Source organism: Thunnus albacares, chromosome 10, assembly GCF_914725855.1.
Source record: "Thunnus albacares chromosome 10, fThuAlb1.1, whole genome shotgun sequence".
NCBI classification, from domain to species: domain Eukaryota; kingdom Metazoa; phylum Chordata; class Actinopteri; order Scombriformes; family Scombridae; genus Thunnus; species Thunnus albacares.
This window is the reverse complement of record NC_058115.1, coordinates 32166938-32189623: the sequence shown is the minus strand read 5'-3', so window position 1 is coordinate 32189623 and position 22686 is coordinate 32166938. Positions and strand designations below refer to the sequence as shown.

At 38.9% G+C, this 22686-nt stretch overlaps 1 long non-coding RNA gene across 2 annotated transcripts; it reads left to right on the top strand.

Annotated features, from left to right (window-relative positions):
* Positions 1–15268: 15268 nt before the first annotated feature.
* Positions 15269–19804, top strand: LOC122989859. Of its 2 annotated transcripts, XR_006405182.1 has the most exons (4): positions 15269–16653; positions 16851–17094; positions 17199–17237; positions 17522–19804. It is a non-coding gene; the product is annotated as an uncharacterized LOC122989859 (long non-coding RNA). The 2 variants fall into 2 exon arrangements; XR_006405181.1 differs by having other exon boundaries at positions 15275–17094.
* The last annotated feature ends 2882 nt before the right edge of the window (positions 19805–22686 follow it).

Genomic DNA, 22686 nt, shown 5'->3' with positions numbered 1-22686 from the left:
CAGTGGGAGGCGGCAGGAAAAAACAGACATTTAGATTTAATAAGGTGACACAACAGGAAAACAGACAGTGTTTACAGTTGGAGATTGGGGGGTGAGGTGGGGTGGGGGGGAGGTTAAGGTACAAGGCGTAATCCTGCCACAACAATACGGCTCACACAATTAAAACTACAACACCGTCTGTCAATATTAGTATGAAGACAGATAGCAGCCGTCATGTCTCTTTAATCCCTGATAAACCTGCCTGTGTTAATCCCTCATTAACTGCCGTCACTCCCAATACACAACACAGCCGTCCACATATGAGTTTATTTACTTTTGTTGTTAAGTCCAGAAAGTTTAGTTTTAAATTTAAATGTTTCTGTTTTTCTTTACTGGAGTGTTTTTTAAATTTAAAACAGGTTAGTTTCATTTAGCCAGGGCGCTTTGTTTTGAAATTCTGGTCAAATCTAGTGTGTCGTTCGCAAACATTTGTTCTTAAAGAACGGATCTTTTGGATGAACGGACTGAACTGAACATGTGAGTTTATTTACTTTTGTTATTAAGTCCAGAAAGTTTAGTTTTAAATTTAAATGTTTCTGTTTTTCTTTACTGGAGTGTTTTTTTTAATTTAAAAAAAACCCAAAACATCAGGTTAGTTTCATATAGCCAGGGCGCTTTGTTTTGAAATCCTGGTCAAATCTAGTGTGTTGTTCACAAACATCTTTTGGGTGAACGAATTGAACTGAGCATGTGAGTTTATTTACTTTTCTTATTAAGTCCAGAGTTTTTTTTTTTAATTTAAAACAGGTTAGTTTCATATAGCCAAGGTGCTTTGTTTTGAAATTCTGGTCAAAACTAATGTGTCGTTCACAAGCATCTCTTTGGTGAACAAACTGAACCAAATCACTTCCTGAAACAATCTGCTCATTTCTCAGTCAGCTGCGAGCGAACGTGAGTCGTTGGCGGGGATACACTCGATTAATGAGTGATTCAAGTCATTTGTTCGTAGGAGGAACGGCGTCTGTTCAAGACAGCAAATACACAGCTGATTCAGGATGCTAACATTTAGTCGCAATGATTCAACAACATTGGTCTTGGACTGCAAGAGCTTAGCTTTGTATTTTGTATGGTGTATTCTGAGTGGTTTTTTTTTTTTTTGTTTTGCTTTGTACTGTTTGTTGTTGTGCTGTTGTATGTTTTGATTATGGGGCGCCACGGATGCAAATTAGCTTCAGGCTAACTCCGGTGCAGTGCATCTTTTATGCTTAAAACTGCACACTGTCCCAGTCAATAAATCAAATCAATCAATCAATCAATCAATCCAGATATATGTCATTATCTGGATTGATATATGTGTTGCAGCCAAGGACTCAGCAGATGCAGGACTGTCTTGCAACTAGCAACATCTTTATTTTTGCTTTTAACAATGAAAACAAAGCAGTATATGCTAACTCTCCCAGTCCAGCAGCAAACTTTCTCTGCTGCTAAAAACGATTGTCTTCTTCTCTCGGCTACAAAGGACAACAACAATTTTCTTCTTTTCGTTCACAACTCGCTTTTTTCCGACTCAACAGCGTAACCTGGTGGCGGGAGCCAGACAGCGCATCCACAAACAATACTGAATGAAATACAAACTCACAAACACTGTATCCTGGGAAGACTTTTAGGATTATCTACATCGTCTGCAGTTTAGATTTAACCCATTAGATTAATTAAATTCTGCAAAATAACCTGTTAAACTCTAAATTACAAAAGAAAATAAATTGGGGGGGTCTCTGATTTAACAGTAGGGGATGCCCTCGTTAACAAATATAAAATATCTAACTGATATCCATTGACCCCTCACATATGCATAGACTAACACTTAAAGTTACTGCACGCCGTGTTGCTTGTGGGTGCACACAAACACGATGTTACTGTTTTGAAAAGAGGGCAGCTGTAAGCACTAGGTAATATGAGTTGAGATGCTATCTACCTTGTTAGCAAAACGTCTGAAATAACCCCCCCCCCTCTCCATCCCCTAGTAGCAGAGAGAGTGCAGAGGCAGAGGGGTTGTTTAGTTGAATATGTTGGTCTGCTCTGCCTGACTCATTGATCCTTTATCTGACTGAGGTTTGTGCAGGTTAGAATCTATGGCTCTGAAATATCAGTAGCCTAACTGTGCTGTGTATTGATAAATCCCGCCTGTCTGTCAAGTTCTTCTTGGATCTATAATATTCTCTAAACTATATGCTATAAATACTGATTTCTGCACTATATTGCAGCCTATACGCTCTATAGAGTGGTGTCACCTCTATGATCAAAGTGACAAGTAGCAACGTGTCGTCGCAGAAGAGCGAGAGGATCATAGAGACGCACTGCTGCTGCCTGGTTTTCACAGAGAACACAAACTTGTTGTTTATTTATGCTGCCTGCTTTATATTTGATTTTTGATCCTATGGTTGCTTGTTTGCTTATTTTTATGGATTACATGACTTTTTTTGTATTTGCTTATAATATGTGTTCGTTCTGTGAGGCCTCTAGGGTTTTTTTTTTTTTTTTTTTTCTAAATCTCACCTGCACAATTTGCTTCTTCTCTTTTGTTGTTGTTGTTTCTGCTGCTTTGTTTTACAGTGCAAATAAATAAATAAATATTCATGGATTACACTCCCTTTGCTGGTTATTTTAGGGGTGTAAATATTTCATGTTTATTTTCAGTAATGTTCAAGTTTTTTTTTTTCTGAGAAGAGTTTTTTTTTTTTCCTGACCTTAACTAACTTTAACCGGCTATATTAGGCTATCATGTTCTCTTTTCTGTTTTGCACAGTGTCATTATGTGTCCTTCAAGGAATTTAGATGGTAAAATATTCCAAGGGGGTCATGTGGGTCATGTGATTTAAAATAGCCCTGCTTGTAGTGTATTGTGAGAAACATGAGAAAACCCTGGCTGGATAAACTCAGTCTGTTGAATACAGTTTAAAGGTATATTTACTCATTATGTTAATACACAGTTATAGAAAGACAACTGTAGTAGAGAAAGAAGGAAGATAACAGGATAAAATGGAAGAATTAGAAATGTCACAGTTATGGTTAAGGCCTCCTGCAACAATGTCCTTTGGGAGACGTCTATGGGTGTGTGTGTGTGTTGGTTGGTGGTGTGGTGGCAGTTGGGCGCTCCCATTGGGTAACCCCCCCCCCCCCCCCCCCCCGTTAAAAATGAACAAATCACCGACTGGCTATAGAACAGTGATTCTCAACTGGTGGGTCACGGACAGCTGGTCAAAAATAAATAAATAATATTCAATGCATATCTGATGTTGGACTTGTCTTTTATTTTGAAAAACACACAACATTTTTTTTGACAGGCATGCGTGAGAGACGTGCAGCAGTCTCGCGCCGTAGCCATGGTAACCATCATTTGAAATAAAAATAAGAAAATAAGAAGAAAAAATAAGGCATAAATTATTTAAGATAGTATAAAATAATTTAAAAAGGTAGATTTTTTTTGTTTTGCATGTACAGGTTTAAGGCGCTTGGCTGATCATGAGTCTTACAGCTTGTGGAAAGAAACTATTGCAGATTCTGGCTGTTTTAGCTTTGATGGAGCGATATATATATAAGTATATAAGTGAAAATATCTAAGTTTGTAGCCTTATTTATTTTGTGTAGTTATGATATGTATTTTAGTGTACATGCAGTTGTCATGGTCCTCCTCAGTTTCTTAATAATGTGCTCTGAAATGCATTTTGTACATGTAAATATATATATTTATGTTAAAAAAAAGACACTTAGTTGGTTTGAATTCTATAAAAGTGGGTCGAGACCAGTTGAGAAGCCTTGCTATAGGATACACTCACTGCTAATCTGTATATAATAAACAAAAAAACTTTTTTTTCAGAATAAAAGGCAACTTGGAAGTAGACCACAAGCCGGTCTCAACACGCTCCTTGTTCAGCTTTAGGCTATGTGAACTTGTCACCCCTTTGGTGATTGTAACAAGGTAGGCAGTCAAGGTTGGTGGGTACTGTAGGTACTTTATCGATTGCTTTTCCACAGCAACAACACAATAAAACACCTCACGAGTAGCATATAGAACCAAATCATAATAGAACAAAATATGAGTATATGAATGTCAGAACACAATATGAATAGCAGAGCAAAAAAAATGGCAAAAACAGAAAAATAATACCAATCAGGTACAACATAATTGTTCTCGTCTTCAGTCAGAGCAAAAAATAAAACAATTTTAAGCTTTCACTATACTCCTGAAAATGTATTGCAGTATAAACTGTATGCACTTCTATATAACAACTTTTTGTTTTCTTGAGTTTTGTTTCTGAAACTACTTGTCACCTGGTCAGCCATTATTCAGGAGGTGTTACCACACACACACACACACACACACACACACACACACACACACATTTTCATTGACTGTTGTCAACCCCCCGTCCTCCCCAGGTAGGCTCAGGGCAGGAGGAGCACAAGCCACCCTCACTCATTCTGTGTCGAGGCTTATTGACCCGCTGAGGCAAAGGGCATCGGATGAGGTGCTTGCAAGAATAATTGCAGGGGATGTCGTTGAACACACACTCTGTCTGGCCGAGTCGGAAAACATTGTCCAACACAATTATTCCAGATTTTTACAGGAAGACACGAGAAGATCAAGAAATGAGTGGATAGAGGTGAAACAGTGTGTCTTTCTACAGACTTCTGGACATCCATAACCACAACTCCCTCATTTCATTGATGACTTTAAGATGGTCTTTGTCCTGCTGGGGTGTTTTGGGTAACAGGCACAAGGCTGACAATCTGGTGGACCGACTTTTAAAGGTTGCAAAGGAAGTGGAACATTGCAGATGAAGTCGCTGCCTGTGTTTCTGCTGTCAGTGCTGTAAAAGCCACTCAGAACACAGGTTGGCTCCGCCTATTCTGCTACCTTGAATGTAATGGTTCACAGCGGCGTTGCTGCCATTAAACCTACGGTGGACAAAGTAAAGGCATCGGATGAGGTGCTTGCAAGAATAATTGCAGGGGATGTCGTTGAACACACACTCTGTCTGGCCGAGTTGGAAAACATTGTCCAACACAATTATTCCAGATTTTTACAGGAAGACACGAGAAGATCAAGAAATGAGTGGATAGAGGTGAAGCAGTGTGTCTTTCTACAGACTTCTGGACATCAATAACCACACCTCCCTCATTTCATTGATGACTTTAAGATGGTCTCCGTCCTGCTGGGGTGTTTTGGGCACAAGGCTGACAATCTGGTGGACCGACTTTTAAAGGTTGCAAAGGAAGTGGAACATTGCAGATGAAGTCGCTGCCTGTGTTTCTGCTGTCAGTGCTGTAAAAGCCACTCAGAACACAGGTTGGCTCCGCCTATCCTGCTACCTTGAATGTAATGGTTCACAGCGGCGTTGCTGCCATTAAACCTACAGTGGACAAAGTAAAGGTCATAGCTGAGTACATGCACAAGAGCACAGTTGCCTCTGAGAAACTGCTCAAAACCAGTTGGAGTTTTGCCAGAATTATGTCTCAAGCAGGATCGTCCAACTTGGTGGAATTATTACATGCTCTGGTCACCGTATCTCCGGAGAGGAGCGGGAGGAAAAGCAACAGGCCTGCGACACGCTGAAGCCCTTCGAAGAGGTCACAGGTCAAATTAGCGGTGAAGGGAATGTGTTTAATGTTATTATTGCATTGTATTGTGATAATGCTGCGATGGTTTTTGGAGGCCTAGTAGTTTTCATTTGCACAGTCACATCAAAACAAATTCATAAACCTGTCAATCAAGCTTTAGGCCACTGCTTGTCTGGCTTGACCTAGGCTGTTACCATGGGAACTTGACTTCAGAGGAGCTTCATAGGCTTTAACTTACTGGTTCCCAGTTAAGATGTAATGTCTTTGTCACTGTAATTAAAAGGAAAATAAAACTATCTAGAACTTGTGCATTGCTATGCTTATTGTATAACATATAATAATTAGAATAACAATATGCATATCATTATTAAGAGGCCTAATCTTTCTCTTTCTCTCAGTTATGTGACTGCTTCAAAGGTGATTCTTCTTGCAAGAGGTCTGCAAAAATGTTAACTGCAAACCTCCAGAGAGCCTGTGAGAGAATCGGTGGACAACATTTGCACACAAAACCGAGTCCCATGATTTGTTCCCAGAGGCAGGAAGCAGCAACTGGACTCCCCCGGGGTTCAAGAAAACAACCTTCCGGCAGGACGAGGTCACTGCCGAGGGCCTGTCGACGCCTCTGCAACGCTGCTGCGGCGAGGATGACGACGAGGGAGAGGAAGAGGGAGCAGCAGCTCAAGAAGCGAGCTCCACACAGGAGAGTGCCATCTGGAGAAACTTCCAGACTTTGCAATAACATTGTTCAACTGGCTGACGTAAGCTGACCTGCCTGCTACAGTCAGGTTATTTTCTTTTTGATAGCTTATTTAAGTTAATAATCTTGATATTTATTAAATGTACAGTGTTGTAAATAGTTTCTATTTGTATTATATCTCGCCAGTTATGCTCTTGATTTAATATTTGTTTTTCCGCTGCAGTTGTAGTCTATATTTATTTTTATATTGTCTTGATGATAATGTTTTCATTTGTCATTTATATTTCCTGCTTCACTCAACAGGATTTTTTTTTTTTAGAATACTGAAGAAGAGTATGTCAAACAGGATGAATTATTTTTTCCAGGAGGTATAAATTCTTTCTTTTTTTTTTTTTTTTTTACATTTTACCATTTCAGGTCATTGTAGCATGTGCCATCCTCCACACGACATCTGCCTCGGAGCTGGTGACATCACAGCCCTGGAGGATGAGCCTGAGGAGGATGAGGAAGAGGATGAAGATGAGGATGAGGGGGCTAGCTGACCAGCTGTCTGCAGAGGTGTCTGCCCTGGAGGAGGTATCCTCTTATCATGACTATTTTAACAGGTAAATAAAAGAATGGTGAAGCTATGAGTCATATGAATTTAACATGTTTTTGCCTGTTGAAGTATTTTGAATGTGTCTTTTATTCTTGCTTCTTTCTTCTTTGCAGCCCTGCAAACCCAGCCGATGGACGATGTGGTGGACGGTGGAGAGATGCATCCCATAATTCACTCTGGAGACGACCTCACCACTGACAGAAGACACCAGAGTCCTTATTGTGGCAGCAGATCCTGGTCCAGCAGCACAACCAAGAGACTCTCTGCTCAGAAAATGCAGCCTGTTTTAGCATGAAAGGTTTTTATATTTATCCATTTAATGCTTAAATTGCTTTGATTTTTTCTTTTTTTTTTGCACATAAATGTACATATTTTGATAAACGATTAATCGTTCTGAGTCATTAAAGCTGCGTTCAAGAAGTTCCTGTGTATTATTGCTTAAAAGGTTCATTTGAAAAATATATTTCCCTCTTCAGAAGAAAGGTTTTACTCTTCAATAAAAAAAAAAAAAAAAAAAAAAAATCATTTATCGGTGTCCCTAGTGTGTAAATGTCTTTTTCGTCTCAAAGTGCACAAGCTTTTAGTGCAAATCTTTTGTGTTTCTGCATATTTTGTACTGAACATTTCTTTCTTTATCGGTACAAAAGACTCAGTCAGACATGAAACCAACTGTGTCTGTGGCCTCTCTGGCAATGAAATCAATGCCACATCCAAATCCTCTCTCACTGTACTTGATTTGTGTTGTAATAGTTGTAAAGATGAAATATTAGATGTTTTAAATGCATTCATATACAGTATTTATGTGTGTGTGTGTGTGTGTTTTAACTAATCTCTCAAATTGAGAGAAGAGTCTCTGCCACCTCATGTCTTCCTTCATGAGCTCAAGAAGCTCATCATCTCTTCCTCTCTTTCTCTTAATCGGTTCTGGCTTGCTTTCCTTCTCTGGCTGGCTCTCCTCCTCCTCCTCCTCCTCCTCCTCCTCCTCCTCGTGGTCATCCACTGCTGTACTTGGCCCTGGTTTATCCTCAGGGATGGAGGCAATTAGGACGGGGGATGTGGTGAAATGCCTCCGTCACGACACCTCATCCGTGAGGACGAACCGCGGCCAAGTAAGCAGCGGTGGCTCACGCCGCCTCCCGACCCCGGACCCCGGCAGTCCTACGGCAGAGGAAATCAATCATTTAACAACAGCAGCAGCAGTGGTAGCAGCAAAACAAATTTCAACAATTTAAAATCACATGTATGTTTTTTTGGGTTTTTTTTTTAAATTGTCCCATTTTTTTGGCTTTCAGATGAGTAATTTTGTCCAGCAGGTCTGTTTCCTCTTCATCACAGTGAAGAGAGAAAAGGGAAACACTTAAAAAACAAAATCCAACAGAATCCATTTACTTGATGCCTTTTTTTGGCTTAAAGAAAAACAGTGACAGTCGCAGCTCGCAGGTGACGGCGCTACAAAAAAACCATCTACTGGTTGTTTATTATTATGGGATTTGTAGAGGATGAGGGCTAATTTAATGTCAACTTAAATACAAGACGGACAAATGGAGATTTTGTTGTTTGGGCTATTGTTGCGTTAGCTCTAAGCTACGCTAGCTCTAAGCTACGCTAGCTGAACTTTTGGTCCTCGTGAAGAAATGATCTTTTCCCTTCCTCAGTTTAATAAACTGAACACTATGCTCCTTTCTCCCTAAAACAACATGAAACGTTAGAGAAAAGTTTAACTTCAGACCATCAAACAAAAGCAGCTCAAGTAGCAAAATAACCAGCTTCAGGTTGATGTTAGTTATCAATCCCAACGTTTGACTGGACTTTGAAAGTTATATTCAACTCACTGAAAACCAAGAAGAGTTCACAACCTGTTTAAACCTGCTCATCTTGTTCCATTTATGTATATAATATGAAGTATAAATTATCTATAAGATCTCCACCATCTCTGTAAGATACAAGTCAGCCTGTGAAGCTCTGGAGTTTGACAGCGAAGCCTTTAAAGGCTTTAACATCACTTGCAAAGGACGCAGCCAGTCGAGCTGCTGTAGTAGTAGACGTCAGTTAAGATCATGATTGTAACGAAAATTTGAGGTTTTAAGGCCCTTAGTTGAGTTTTTTTTTTTATATTCATATTGTTAGCTATTTGAGTGAGTTGAAACCTGATATTTAGATTTAAAAGTGTAACTGTTGTTTGCAGTTAGTGACTTTATTTTCTCTTTTTGGAAAAGAATTCAACCAGACTGAAATGCATTCTGGGAAAGGCTGAGCTGTGAAGGATCTATCTGTTGCATCCTCCAAATTGGGGAAACGAATGAGTTTTTGGACTGTTTGATGGATGAAATAAGACAGTTGATGATGTCATCTTGGACGCTAGGAAACTGTGACGGGTATCTTTCACTGCTTTTATGTTTTATAAATACAAATGATTGTTAATTGCAGCCCTAAAAAATATCCGTCACAGTGTTTTGACCCCGAAGTGTCGTCATTGAGAGTCTGGTTTTGTTCAACCGAGAGCAAAATATTGAGTTTACAGTGATATAAAAACAGAGATAAGCGGCAAGTTCTCAAAAATGTTGTCAAAATAGTTTAGCCAATTCATTCCCTGTCAGTCGATGAATCACTTTAAAGCCCTACTTGATAAAAAAAATAAACTAATCTTCTCTGGATGTGACAAGTTGCAGCTTTTCTCTGTTTTACGTCATTATAAAGTGAATACTAGAACTGCAATGATTCATCAGTTAGGTGATCGACAGAAACATCAGCTGCTTCAAGGCTCTAAAATGTGAGAATTTGTTGCTTTTCTTGATCTTATTTTAGTGTAAAATAATATTTTGGGGTTTTTGACTATTGGTTGAATAAAATAAGATATTTGATGATGTCACCTTGGATCCCATCTTCTGATGCTTTATAGACCAAATATTTAATTGATAAATCAAAAAAAAATAATTGTCAGATTATCCGATTATTGAAAATCGATCTAATGAATAATTAATTGCAGCCATAGTGAATATCACTGGGTTTGGACTGTTGGTCAGACAAAAGAGAAATTTAAAGAAATAAATTTAAATTTAAAGATGTCACCTGGACTCTACTTTATATTTATTGGTCTAAACAATGAAATCAGTGAGAGGTTAATCAATAATGAAAATAATAATCGGTTGCAGCACTAATAAAGTTTTTCAATATCGTCACCTTCCTAAAATAATGGCCCGAGTCATTTTTTGACAAAAATGGGTTTTTTTTGCCTAAATTCATCTCCTCATGATGCCACCTCTGGTAAAATCACCCACATCCTCAGTTGAACAGATCATGTGATTCTACCGCTGTAGTATAACGGCCTACATCAAGAGTGTGACTAAATCGTCACATTGAGTAGTTATTTAGTCTTTTTATTCAGCATTTTAGTTAGCAATGACGCTAGCATTTAGCAAAGAGTGGAAAAGCTCCAGAATCTGTGGCTGTTACAGGTGATAGTGACAGTGATAGTGACAGTGATAGTGATAGTGACAGTGACAGTGATAGTGATAGTGATAGTGACAGTGATAGTGACAGTGATAGTGACAGTGATAGTGATAGTGACAGTGATAGTGATAGTGACAGTGATAGTGACAGTGATAGTGACAGTGATAGTGATAGTGATAGTGACAGTGATAGTGACAGTGATAGTGACAGTGATAGTGACAGTGACAGTGATAGTGACAGTGATAGTGACAGTGATAGTGACAGTGATAGTGACAGTGATAGTGACAGTGATAGTGATAGTGACAGTGATAGTGACAGTGATAGTGACAGTGATAGTGATAGTGACAGTGATAGTGATAGTGATAGTGACAGTGACAGTGATAGTGACAGTGATAGTGACAGTGACAGTGATAGTGACAGTGATAGTGATAGTGATAGTGACAGTGACAGTGATAGTGACAGTGATAGTGACAGTGATAGTGATAGTGACAGTGATAGTGACAGTGATAGTGACAGTGATAGTGATAGTGACAGTGACAGTGACAGTGATAGTGATTGGTTAACTCTTTTCTGCCTTTTAAACAATATTTCATCACAGTTTTTGTCTTGTTTTTTCCACATTACATGATCTAATTAAGAAAGATTTGAATACCGTATTGTAACAGCTAGAAATGATGAGTATAACTAAAAAACATTACAAAGGATCCTCTTTACTGTTGTGTTTTTATTTAATGAAAATCTCACTTGAACATAATATTAGTAATCATAACATCATTTGACCGGTGTTATAGTAGCCTGTTATGCAGAGTCTAGAGGCAGCTTGTGCACAATATGATAATTTTTTTGTGTTTTCTGAGAAACCTGAAAAAATGACTTGGGCCATTATTTTGCAAAATGTTGCTAAACGTTAAGTGTTGAACTCTCCTGACAGAAGATCCCTTTTGACATTTCACAGCAGGAACGCTGCCTGTTGACAAAAATCATGTGACCTCGCGGTGAAGCTTTTTTGTCAGCTTCTCTTACCGAAGTCAAAACTGAACTTTAAATCTGAACGTAAAAACCTCCGGTCGGGGGGGGGGGGGGGAGTCATAACGAGACAGTCACATGAAAGAAGCAGCGGCGGCGTCAGATTTCCTCCGACTGACCTGATCCTGCAGGTACTGAGGTCAAAACTAATACAAGAGCCGCTCTCCTCCATTAGAGGCCGTCGAACAGGTAAATCCTTAAATTGGACAAACCTCGGACAGAAACCTGCATCCAATTGGTCTCCCAGTCGCTCCCTCGTCGATTCCCAGACTCCTCTGCTGCTCTCAGTGTGCGTTAATGTGACAGCCACTTTGAATTTAGGCAGCGGATTAAATTAGGGCTTTAAAATCCTTTTGGAGTCGCTCATTCAGACGTGAAAAGATTAAGGGGCGACGATGAAAAGGGATTCTAGTTAAGACCTACATTATCGCAGACCTCAGTGCCCAGACAAAGAAAAAAAAAAAAAGTGTGCGGTGCATTTGAAGCCATTTGAGGATCTGTGTAAATGATTTCTTTGTGGACGAGTGAATGAAATTATAGAGCAGGGACCAAGCGCCTCTCTCCCTCTTATCAACCTTGCAAATGGACAGGAGCCTGTGAATCAGACACACTTTCATTTCTGACAAAAAAAAAAAAGGCTCAGGGGCAGACGAGCCGAACAGCAGGTGAAGTTATTCACCTCAAGGTAATATTTATGGAGGCGAGGGAAGAGATGGAGAAGAAAAAAAAAAAGAAAGAGAGAGGAATTCAACCTTACCAGGAGCGAAGGATGATGGATGGAACAACAAACTGAGACTTCAATTAAAAATAAATGGAAATATCTCATTTCCCCTTTCACAGATTGGATTTATATTGCCGGAGTTTGTTGCCTGGTTACCTCTCATTGCCCTGCTCATTTCCAAATGTTGATTAGTTTGGAGACAATAAATAAATCGATGGCTGTGGGTTTCCAGGCCTGATTGTTTCCGGGGGAAAAGGCAGAGCGTGGTCCTCCTGAGTAGGAACCGCTAGTCTGCTCGGAGGAAATGGACCTGAACCGGGGGAACGTGACCGCCATCTTAAAACACTTCAGTAGGGTTGTTCAAGGGCGTAGGTTTGTGTGAGGGGATTAACAATTTAGTTAAGAGTCAAAGGGTCGTCCGACATCCAAAAAAACATTTTTAACAAAACTACAAAGTTGTCACACTAAACACGTCCTCCAAGGCTGCACAGTACTCTGACATTATCTGTTATTTTAAAGTAGAAGTGTGTGTGATGCCTGAGCATCCGAAGCTTGATACATCTCACTGCAGGGTTTCTGCAGAGTTCACAGACTTTTTAAAGCTCATACAAGGAATTTTAAAATGTTTCATCACCACAAAATGAAAGTATGATGGAAAACCAGGAGGGACGATACCTACATCACATGTTTTTCAGTGATATAAAGTGAATTCTTCATAATTGATTAAATGAATGCGGCCAGGAAGCAGATAAGCAGCAAGAAATGGATTAACCAAAGAAAAATGAGGAATTTGTTACATATAAGTTTTTGTTAAAACTGACACTTGTCCAGTAAATGGTAAATGGACTGTACTTGTATAGCACCTTTCTAGTCTTCCGACCACTCAAAGCGTCTACGAATCACATTCACATACATTCATACGCTGAATGGCTACAGGGGCTACCATGCAAGATCCCAACCTGCCCATCAAAGGAAACTAACCATTCACACACAAGATACTTAACAATTTGGGGTTGAGTATCTTGCCCAAGGACACATCGACATGTGGACTGGAGGAGCCGGGAATCGAACCGTCATTCTTCTACGTCCTGAGCCACAGTCGCCGCAGCCGCAGTGTGAGTGGTTGAGCCTCTTAGCTACTGTAGCTAGCGGTACTGACTAGGGGTGTGCCCGAATACAAATACATTACAAATAGTGGGTTTTATACAAATATTTGTTTCATACAAATATTTTAAACATTATTTGTTGGGGGTGTTCTCCAGAGATAAAGCTGAGCTACTGACACAAGCAAAGTGCTCTTAAAGACTCTCCATAACCTGTTGTTCCCCTTTCTCCTTTCCACAAAGTTAGGTTGTAAAAAAATAGGCAATTAATGAAAAGTGCAAAGCAAGAATCGCCTTTGAAGTTCCTCCCTACACGTTACACGCTGTGCTGTCTGTGTGTTATGGGTGTATAAATAGATAAGTCTGGCTGCAATGAGGCGATGAGTAAAGTTTTAGTTCGTAATAATCGTAATAATTTTCTAAAATGAAAAGTGTAATAAAAAGCAAAAACAGGATTTTTAAGCCTCTTTCCACTTTCATTTGAATACAAATACAAATACAGACACAAATAATTTTGCTGCTTCAACAAATACAGATACAAATACAAATACTGGGCCCTGTGCACATCCCTAGTACTGACAGCGTTGGAGCCGGTTTGAAGTTGCAGCTTACGGTCAGGCGCCATCTTTTCCATTTGGAGCCATGAACTTACAAATAAGGATGACGTCCGGCTACCTTGGATCCAAGCTAACTAACCTTAGCTACTTTAGCTAAATTGTGCTGACAGGGCAGGTATCGTAGTCGAGTAACATGAAACTAAGTGAAATATCGCGACAGTAGTGCAACTCAGTGTGAGCCGAGGAGAGCACAGCTGTCAATCAACGCCCACACGGCAGACATCAAAGCTACTATAAGTCTTCAAATCTTATTAACGGAGCAATAATTTCTAAAATGACCACCAGAAGACTGATTAGAGGTCCTGAATTTATAGATTGAGACCGGAATGATTAATTGAAAATTCTTTCTAGAGAGAAATTGAGGCTTTTTGAAGTCAGTGGGAGTCAGTCGGCCGTCGGTGACACTTTATAAGGTGCTTCCACATCGGCTTCAGCCTCAAGCCGTGGAAACCCCGCAATAAAGAATTAAACAGTTTCCTGCGGCACGAACCGTTCTCACACCGGTCTCTCTTGTAGTTTATAGATGTAGAACGTCTCCTGACAACCACGTGCAAAAAAAACAAATTTATAACTAACATTACTGCCTAAAGCAGGCAAGAGGAAATATTTAAGACTGAAACTTTATATGGCTTTACATTATTTTGGATGTTTTACATACTAAACTATCAATAAACTGATCAATAAGAATTGTTGTAATATCAGTTACGACCTTGGAAAACATATTGTTGATGATAAATAAAGAGATGGATAGAAAGATGCCTTTATTAGATGATAGATAGATAGAAAGACAGTGGAGTGATATGGAGATACTAAATCTGTACTGGAGGCTAAATGCACTCCGTCTGCTGAACTGTACAAAGAAACACATTTAAACTTCATATTTCCATTTCCATTAGCTGACACTCTCATCCAGAGCGAGTGCAGTGAATTCCCTCTTCACTTTTTTTTACATTTGATGGAGGAAAATGTCATTACACTGAGGAAAAAAATTATGAAAAACCCTCTCTCCATCCAAACATTTTCCGCTGTGTTGCCTTCACTCGAGTGTCAGAGAGCTGTTAACATGTTAATATCTGATCAGCGGCAGGTCTCGCGGTCCTAATCTCACTCTGACATACATCATTAAATAAAATAGGGAAAAAAAATAAAATGTAAAAGCAGCTGTTACATATTAAACAAGTCGGAGGATTAATGAAGGGAAATTGTCCCCTTAAAGTATCATCTTTGATTAAAGCTGCTGAGTTCAGAAGAGAAGAAACACTTCAGTCCTCATGAACTGCTGCGGAAAATCAAGTCCAGAAGCAACAATAAGGAAAAAGGATGTCCAAATACTACTACTACTGCTAATAATAATACTAATAGCAGTAATACTAATAGTACTACCAATAACTTTATTTGTAAAGCACCTTTTAAAAATAAGTTACAGCAAGTAAAAAGTACATAAAATCCAGAACAGAAGAGATAAAAGATAAAATAATTAATTAAAAAGGACATCGATGTCTTCATTAAAAAGGTTTCTTCACTTAGTTGTCAGACTTTCGTTGGCTGAGTTAAAAGCCTGTTTTCAGCTGCGTTAGACTGATAATCAGACTAAATTTCTAACATTTCATTCTCACTTTGTTTTTCAGTTCGTGTTATTTTTGCCCCAACGAGCCGGCGACTGATGCAGCTTTAAGGTTTTTGCTCACCGAGTCTGTTTTTTTTTCGTCCAAAATTGTCGCACGTTAAAAAAATAAATACGACGTCACGTTGTGTCGATCACGTTTACACACCGACTCGGAAAGTTTCGTCCGTGGTTAAAGTTTTCGGAGCAGGTTCGATTTTCTGCGTTTTTTTTGCATCTGTCAAAAGCGTTTACAGTTGTTTGACCGCTCAGAGCCACCGTACATGCAAACAACACAGCCTGGAAGCACTGATACTATCAGCTCCAGCAGAGAAGTTAAACACAGACTGATCACAGGACGACTGTTGATCGTGATCTTGTCTGTATGTTGCAGCGTTTTGAGGCCGTGCCCTGAATATCACAGGCCGATCACCTGTGTGTGTGTGTGTGTGTGTGTGTGTGTGTGTGTGTGCGCGCTGCCAGCCGCTGTTCAGGATCAACTGGATCATGGATATTGGTGATCTTCTTTTAACTGTGTGGTTCTTTCTTTTTCTTTCAAGACTTTAGAGGACCACAAAATCATCCTCACTGCTTGACGACACCATTTTGCCTCGTATTGCAAATTTTCACAACAAATATAGAAAAAACGCATCGTACTCGGTGTGCGAGGTTTCTGTTCGTAACGATTTTTGTCGGATGACGGATTAAAAAAACACACAAAAAAACGGACTTGGTGTGCAAAGACTGTAAATGTCATATATTTAGAACCTGCACAGCTTGTGGATCTATTATAGGAATTTGATATCATATATAAATATTGTTCAGCGAGCGCATCAATTGAAAAAAGTTTTCTAGCTTCCTGGTTTGGGGCCTACTGCACATGCTCAGTAGTGTTTCTCCCACTTGGCTCATAGACTTCACACTAGGATGACAAACTTTAAAAATTGCTTTTATAGGCTCTGGGAATATTTTACAAATATAAAACCGTCACGGTTTCAAAATTCATAACACAGAGTAATAATTGACCTTGTTTACAGTTGGAGGCGTCGGTCTGTGTGGAAAATGCACTAAATACGTTTATTTACGGTTCAAGTCTATTTTTCTCTGTTCTGAGCGCTTCCAACATACGAATGACCCACGCTCCATACTGCACCTGAACGCCTCCAGTAGTGCTCACTGCTGCTGCTGCTGCTCTGCTAACGTGCTGCTGACGCCACGCTTCCTGTCTAGAAACAGTGTAAGGATGTATTCACCACAGAATGAACTATTGTGGATAAAGCAGTGTTTTTCAACCACTGTAGTGTGCTGTGATATATTGTCAGATGTGCCGTGGGAAATTATCCAATTTCACCTAATTGTTCTAAAAAACATTGTCTGTGTGTCTGTGCTGTCTAGTGACCGGCAGAGTAATCATGTAATACTCTTCCATATCAGTAGGTGGCAGCAGGTAGCTAATTGTACTTTGACAAGACAAGAGGATTAGTGATGCATGGATGCGACAGGTGGCGGTGACAGTGGCGTTGTGGCTAGCGAGACTATACGGTGACAGTGATGGAGAAGTTTTTGAAAAGGAAAAATGCAGAAAAACTCCGAACTGGACCCTGGACAAAATCCGGACCCAGATGAAGACCCCAGTATGAGTGGAGGTCAAAAGAAAGCAAAGACGGTTTCACACTGAGTGAGTAGAAATATGAAAGATTATAAAAGACTTTTTTTCTTTGTGTTTATTTGATTCCTATTCAAGACGCTTTGACGAAAATGACTTTATATTGTTATTAACAGTTTTGGCTGGTGGCGTGCCTCGTGATACTGGGATAAAGGGTAAGAACGTGTTTGTCTACAGTACATTAGCTTAACTACAGCTCAATAACTATTTACGATATGAATCAGTAAAGGTATCCATAGTTTCAACCTTTTCCTGGTTCTGTAGTAAGTTATGATGAGAAGTAAAAGCACAATGTCTATTATAAAACTTCTCTTGATTAATTTGACGTCATTAAGTTAAAAGTTTTCTTCTTTAAAGTTTCTTTCAAACCGATAAAAACCTGTTGTTCTTTCTCGACTTTTCATTTGATGTTTTTTCTCGTTGCATTAAAACCTTCCAGCCCTCCAGCCTTCTTCTCACCGTCTGTGGTTAACGAGCTGTTTCCCCTGTTGATAGATGATGAGCTAATTAACACACAGGTGTGACAGCGGACTCAGGTGCTCTCATCAGCATGTCAATAGCATCACCACTGATCCATGAAGACAAGCTCCGGATTGTATTTTAAGAAGAAATTAAAGACTTTTCCCTTTGTATCTGACATTTAAAGTACTCTTACCTCTGTGGTTTTCAAAGTTTAGTCTTCTTTTTTACTCTTTTCCACCAGTGCTCTTTTGCTTTTTACTGTTTAATAGTTTACAAAACATTTTATTGACTGATTATTTATCTGTTGTAATGTTTTGCTGAACTTTCCTGTCATTTTTATACTAATATTCAACAGATTTTTGAGCCGCATCATTGCACAAATAAAGTATTTTCTTCTACATTATGGTTTAAAAATTACATGCAGTGTCATGCAAATCCATACAGATAAACCTGTTATCTAAGGATAACTCTTTGTCAATTCTCTAATCCATACATAATTACATGACATTTATCTGGAGACATTCAGCCAGTCATCAAACTCGCTATAGTTAGAACTTTTTTTTTCAGATAATTGATTTATTGATTAGTTTAGAGACCTGCTAGCTAACTGATAGTGAAAGCTTTTGCCTTCCTGATGTCTCTTCACAAAGTCAAACACATAAAGTTTTCACTGACAAAATAATACTGAAGCCCAGTCACACCAGTTCAAACTGATTACGGCAATTCCATTGAAATAAATAGATTCATCGCGCAGTTTTGCAGCAGATTCACTCATAGAGTGGAAGTAAATTTGCACTTTAATCCTCTTACGTCTTGTTGAAGAGGCACAGCAAAGTTCCTCCGTGTGTCCTCGTGAAATGAATGATTTTTTAGGACTTTGTGATGTAGTGACTTCTTGCAGAACTAATTGGCAAACTACAGTAACTGGCTAGCAAACACGCTAGCAAACAGGCTAGCAAGCACGCTAGCAAGCACGCTAGCCAGCCAGAAACATGCTACCGTGTCACAATAGAGAGCAGACGTGAAACCAGAACTTCCAGTTTCTGTTCCAGAAGTAAGAAAAACCTCATTCAGAATCACATTAATACTTATAGTGTCATAAATAACTAAAATTCCAGCGTTTAAACATAAATTTTCTCAACGGTATGTTGTGTTGTTCACTCCAAGGATAGTATTTCCAATATTGTTTTTATTTAATATTTCTGTTTTTTATTTTCCCCTTGACAAACAACATTTCCCACAACCCCTATCTTGGATTAATTATGGCTTTCAAACCTTTCAAAATGTTATTGTATTATGTCTCCTTTATGTATGTGCCTATGTGCTTCTAGATAACTTGGTTTAATGTTTTGTATTTCTCCTCTCAGGTCTGACTGTAACTGTAAAACTGTTTTTTTTAACCCTTCTCTGACTCCAACAAATCATCTGAGCTCGATTGTACAATGTGCAGTATTTTTATTTAAGCGAGTGACGGGACGTCTTTAATAATCAAGAGTGTCTCAGTGAGCTCTGATAAACCTTCACATTCTTGCAGTCTTAACAGATACTTGCGCACTGTGAGCAGAAATATGTCTCACAAGTAGCCACTTGACTACCTGCAAATATACAAAGTTAATGGATGAATGCTGCTGTGCTGCTCACTTCCTATGCGAGCTGCAGTTTCCGTTTAACTTCTAAAAATTCTAAAAAAAACTAAAAATCACAGTTTAACTATCAACTGATGGCTATAGTGCAGTACTGGAGCCAATTATAGAATGGAAAGTAAACCCCAGGAATAAACTTTTCAGAAAGACCAATGAGAGAAATGCTGAATGACAGATGCATTGAGTCAAAAAAGTTAGTTTTTTAATTTTTTAGTTAAAGAAGTTAGTTGCACAGAGGCTCGCCCACGTGTGATGTCATGACATTGGCTTCCTGTAGCCCTTCAAGCCGGCTTTACTCTCGAGTATTTTCTACCATCGACCACCTGTCAAGTAACTGCAAACCATGTCTTATTTGTGGGGATGTTTACTCTCCAACAGTGGAGGTTAAATAAAGTTGGATGGTAACACACTGCTAATAACTTCCTCTGGGCTTTGATTTCATGGCAAAATGTCGACATTTTAAATGAAACACAACAACAACAAAACTCTTAAAGGGGAACTCCACTAATTTCACACATTAATCGTATGTTTCCGTGTGTTGGGGAGTAAAACTGCATATGTCAAAAAAAGTTTATAAAGCGTTTTGTGTCTCCAGAGGGAGCTGTGTAAAATCTGATTGATTGACTCAAGTGATGTCACTTGAGTCAGCGTCGGTTGGGGCCATAGACTGTAAAAAATATGGACGTAGTCACCGTGACGTCACCCATTGGTTTGCGAACTGCCGTACAGAAGCCTCGAATGTGACGATTTGACCACCGCCATCTTGGATTTGGCCGTCGCCATGTTTGATCTTTGGAGCCAGAAGTGACCATTTGAGCTGACCATAGCGCTAGCTGCTAGCTTGGTTGGCACGATGCATTTATAAGCCATGGTTAACAGTGATAAACAGGCTTAAAACCGTTAAATCATCATCTGATCATCCGAGTCATTGATGGGTCTTTTATTACAACCAAACGCTGAACAAGACTGTTTTTAGGCGACCACAATGTTAAAATTAACTTTAGTAAATTGAAAACTCACTGTGAAATAGCAGCAGCTACGCCTACACGCAATGGTTACGTTACGTAAGCAACGTTGTCACCATGGTGGCGACTTGTCAACCACAATGTAGCCACGTCCTAAAGCATACGCTGCTTTATCGTCTATTTTACTCTAAATGGGACCATAATTTACAAAATGAACATCATGCTGTATTGAAGAATACTTGAAACTAGTGATTGAGACTATAAACTCATTAGGAAACAGTTTACTGAGGTAATAAATCAAAAGAGACGTAAGACCATTTTCTTATAGACTTCCAAACAATCAGACTTCTTTTTGCAGCCTGTGGAGTCGCCCCCTGATGGCCGTTAGATAGAATGCAAGTTTTTGGTACTTCCACATTGGCTTCATTATTCAGCCCCGGAGGTTGCCGCTTGGTTGGGGCTGAAACATTAACTGCTACCAGCATAACACACCCAAATCTCCAACTGACCTGTCTGCGCACCTGTTGCATTGTGGGTAATGTGCTGAATAAAAAAGATGATATCTCTGGTTCTCAGGGATGCAGATTACTTGCGAGGCAGCTGGATTTGCGAGATCACGACATTACGAGATATGGAGATTCTCGTGTGATCTCATGAATCCTGCTGCCTCACGAGGTAGCGGATAGACGGTGATGGACAGCTGGTTCATCCAATCACCTGCAGAGTATTCCAAACAGTTTCCGAGGATGACTTCTCGGATGGTTGTAAGGATGCAAAGTCATCGGGAGTGAAAAAGGTGACAAAGATGCAAACCCTCTAGGGAGATCTGAGGGCATGACCCCCCCCCCCCCAGGGAAGAAAATTTATTAAATATCTGCTTTAAACTGTGGATTTACAGTCGATTTTTCATGAAGATATAGAAAGAAATTCAGGGCACTTAAAAAATAAGAAATAAAAACAGTCAAGAGTGAAGAGACGGGTCCAAAATTGTACAATAAAGTTCATCAAACAAAACAAAAACACAATATGCACAACAACTGACAAATCAAATGGAAAACACAGCTTGTTATATTTTGGTAGAGAGAGAGGGATTAAAGCAAAAAAAAATCTTTTGACTGAACTTTATTTCATACAGCGAGGTCATATCCTCCCATCTGTGATGTGTAAAACATGTTAAAGGTTACATTACTTGACATCTGCTAAACAAATAACACGATATGTAAAATGATGAGATTTCAGCAGAAACCATCGCTGCTGTTCTCTGACGCAGCCATCAGGTTAAACACTCGAACGATATCGTTTGAAGGGAAGACGAAGCTCTTGAACAGCTTTTCTATCACCGGTTTTCTTTTTTGTCATTTCAATCCATTTTCAATCTACGATATGAAACTGATACTTTTATTTTTTGCAAAGTTTGTCTCAGTTTTTACTCAGTTTTTACATACTTTTTCATTTTACTTATTAATTAATTATTATTATTATACACATAAGATTAAAGGAAGTAAACACACCTGAAATTGTTATATTTGTTTTGACTTATTTCATGAGTTTGTCTAATTTGCATAATTTCATGATAAAAAAAAAATGAAGGTTATAATACAGAAATGTATTATTAATTATTACCACTTTATTAATAAGTCTCATTCTGATAGAAGAACAAGATTTATTTTATCCCTGTTCGACTATGTTGTCTGACCTTCAAACACACACCTTCATATAGGGTTAGCTGTGTTGCAAATTGGTCTGACGTGTGCAGAGAAAATAGATGATATAAAGTAGGGATGTCAATGATTCATTGATTATCAGTTAATCACTATGAATAATTCAACAAATTAAAAATATATTAAATATTAAAGCAGAAAAACGATGAACGTGTGATGTAACTGTGAGAAAATGTTGTGTAGATCTGCTGTAGTATGCAGTTGCATTTTAGTCTGAAATGCAACATGCAACACATTTCAACTCACTACTGTATGTAGGTAGGTGGTTATATACAGTAAATACAGCCTGATCATACATCTGCTAAGTTACGCCAACAGCCTACGGGACACATTTAAACGTCTATCTGCAAGTTATTTCCTTTTAATAAAACTTGCTAAACGTAAGGCTAACGTTAGCTGGCAAGCTAATATCTGTAGCAAACAGTTATTTATCTGTTTATTGTTTTACTTGTCTTACTGTTGTTATTCCATCATGTGGACTTCTGATGTTTGATCTGTCGCTCAGATCGATGAGCTACAGCTGAGCGATGCTCTGTGCACGCTGTAAACAATCTCATTGGTTCAAGAGTGTGACGACATGTGAAGAGCATCATCTGGTTGGATGCATCTCTCATCTTTTTTTCTCAGTGTTGTTATATTTTTTAAAACCTGTCCACCTTGAGCCAAACAATGTTAGAGGAGAGCAATGCTAAATTATTACTGTCTTTTATTATTATTTTAATTATTATTATTTTTGTAACATTGTTATTACTTATTACTTTTTCTTTCTCAATAATCTGTAAAATATAAGAAGGTTGTGAATAACTGACATTA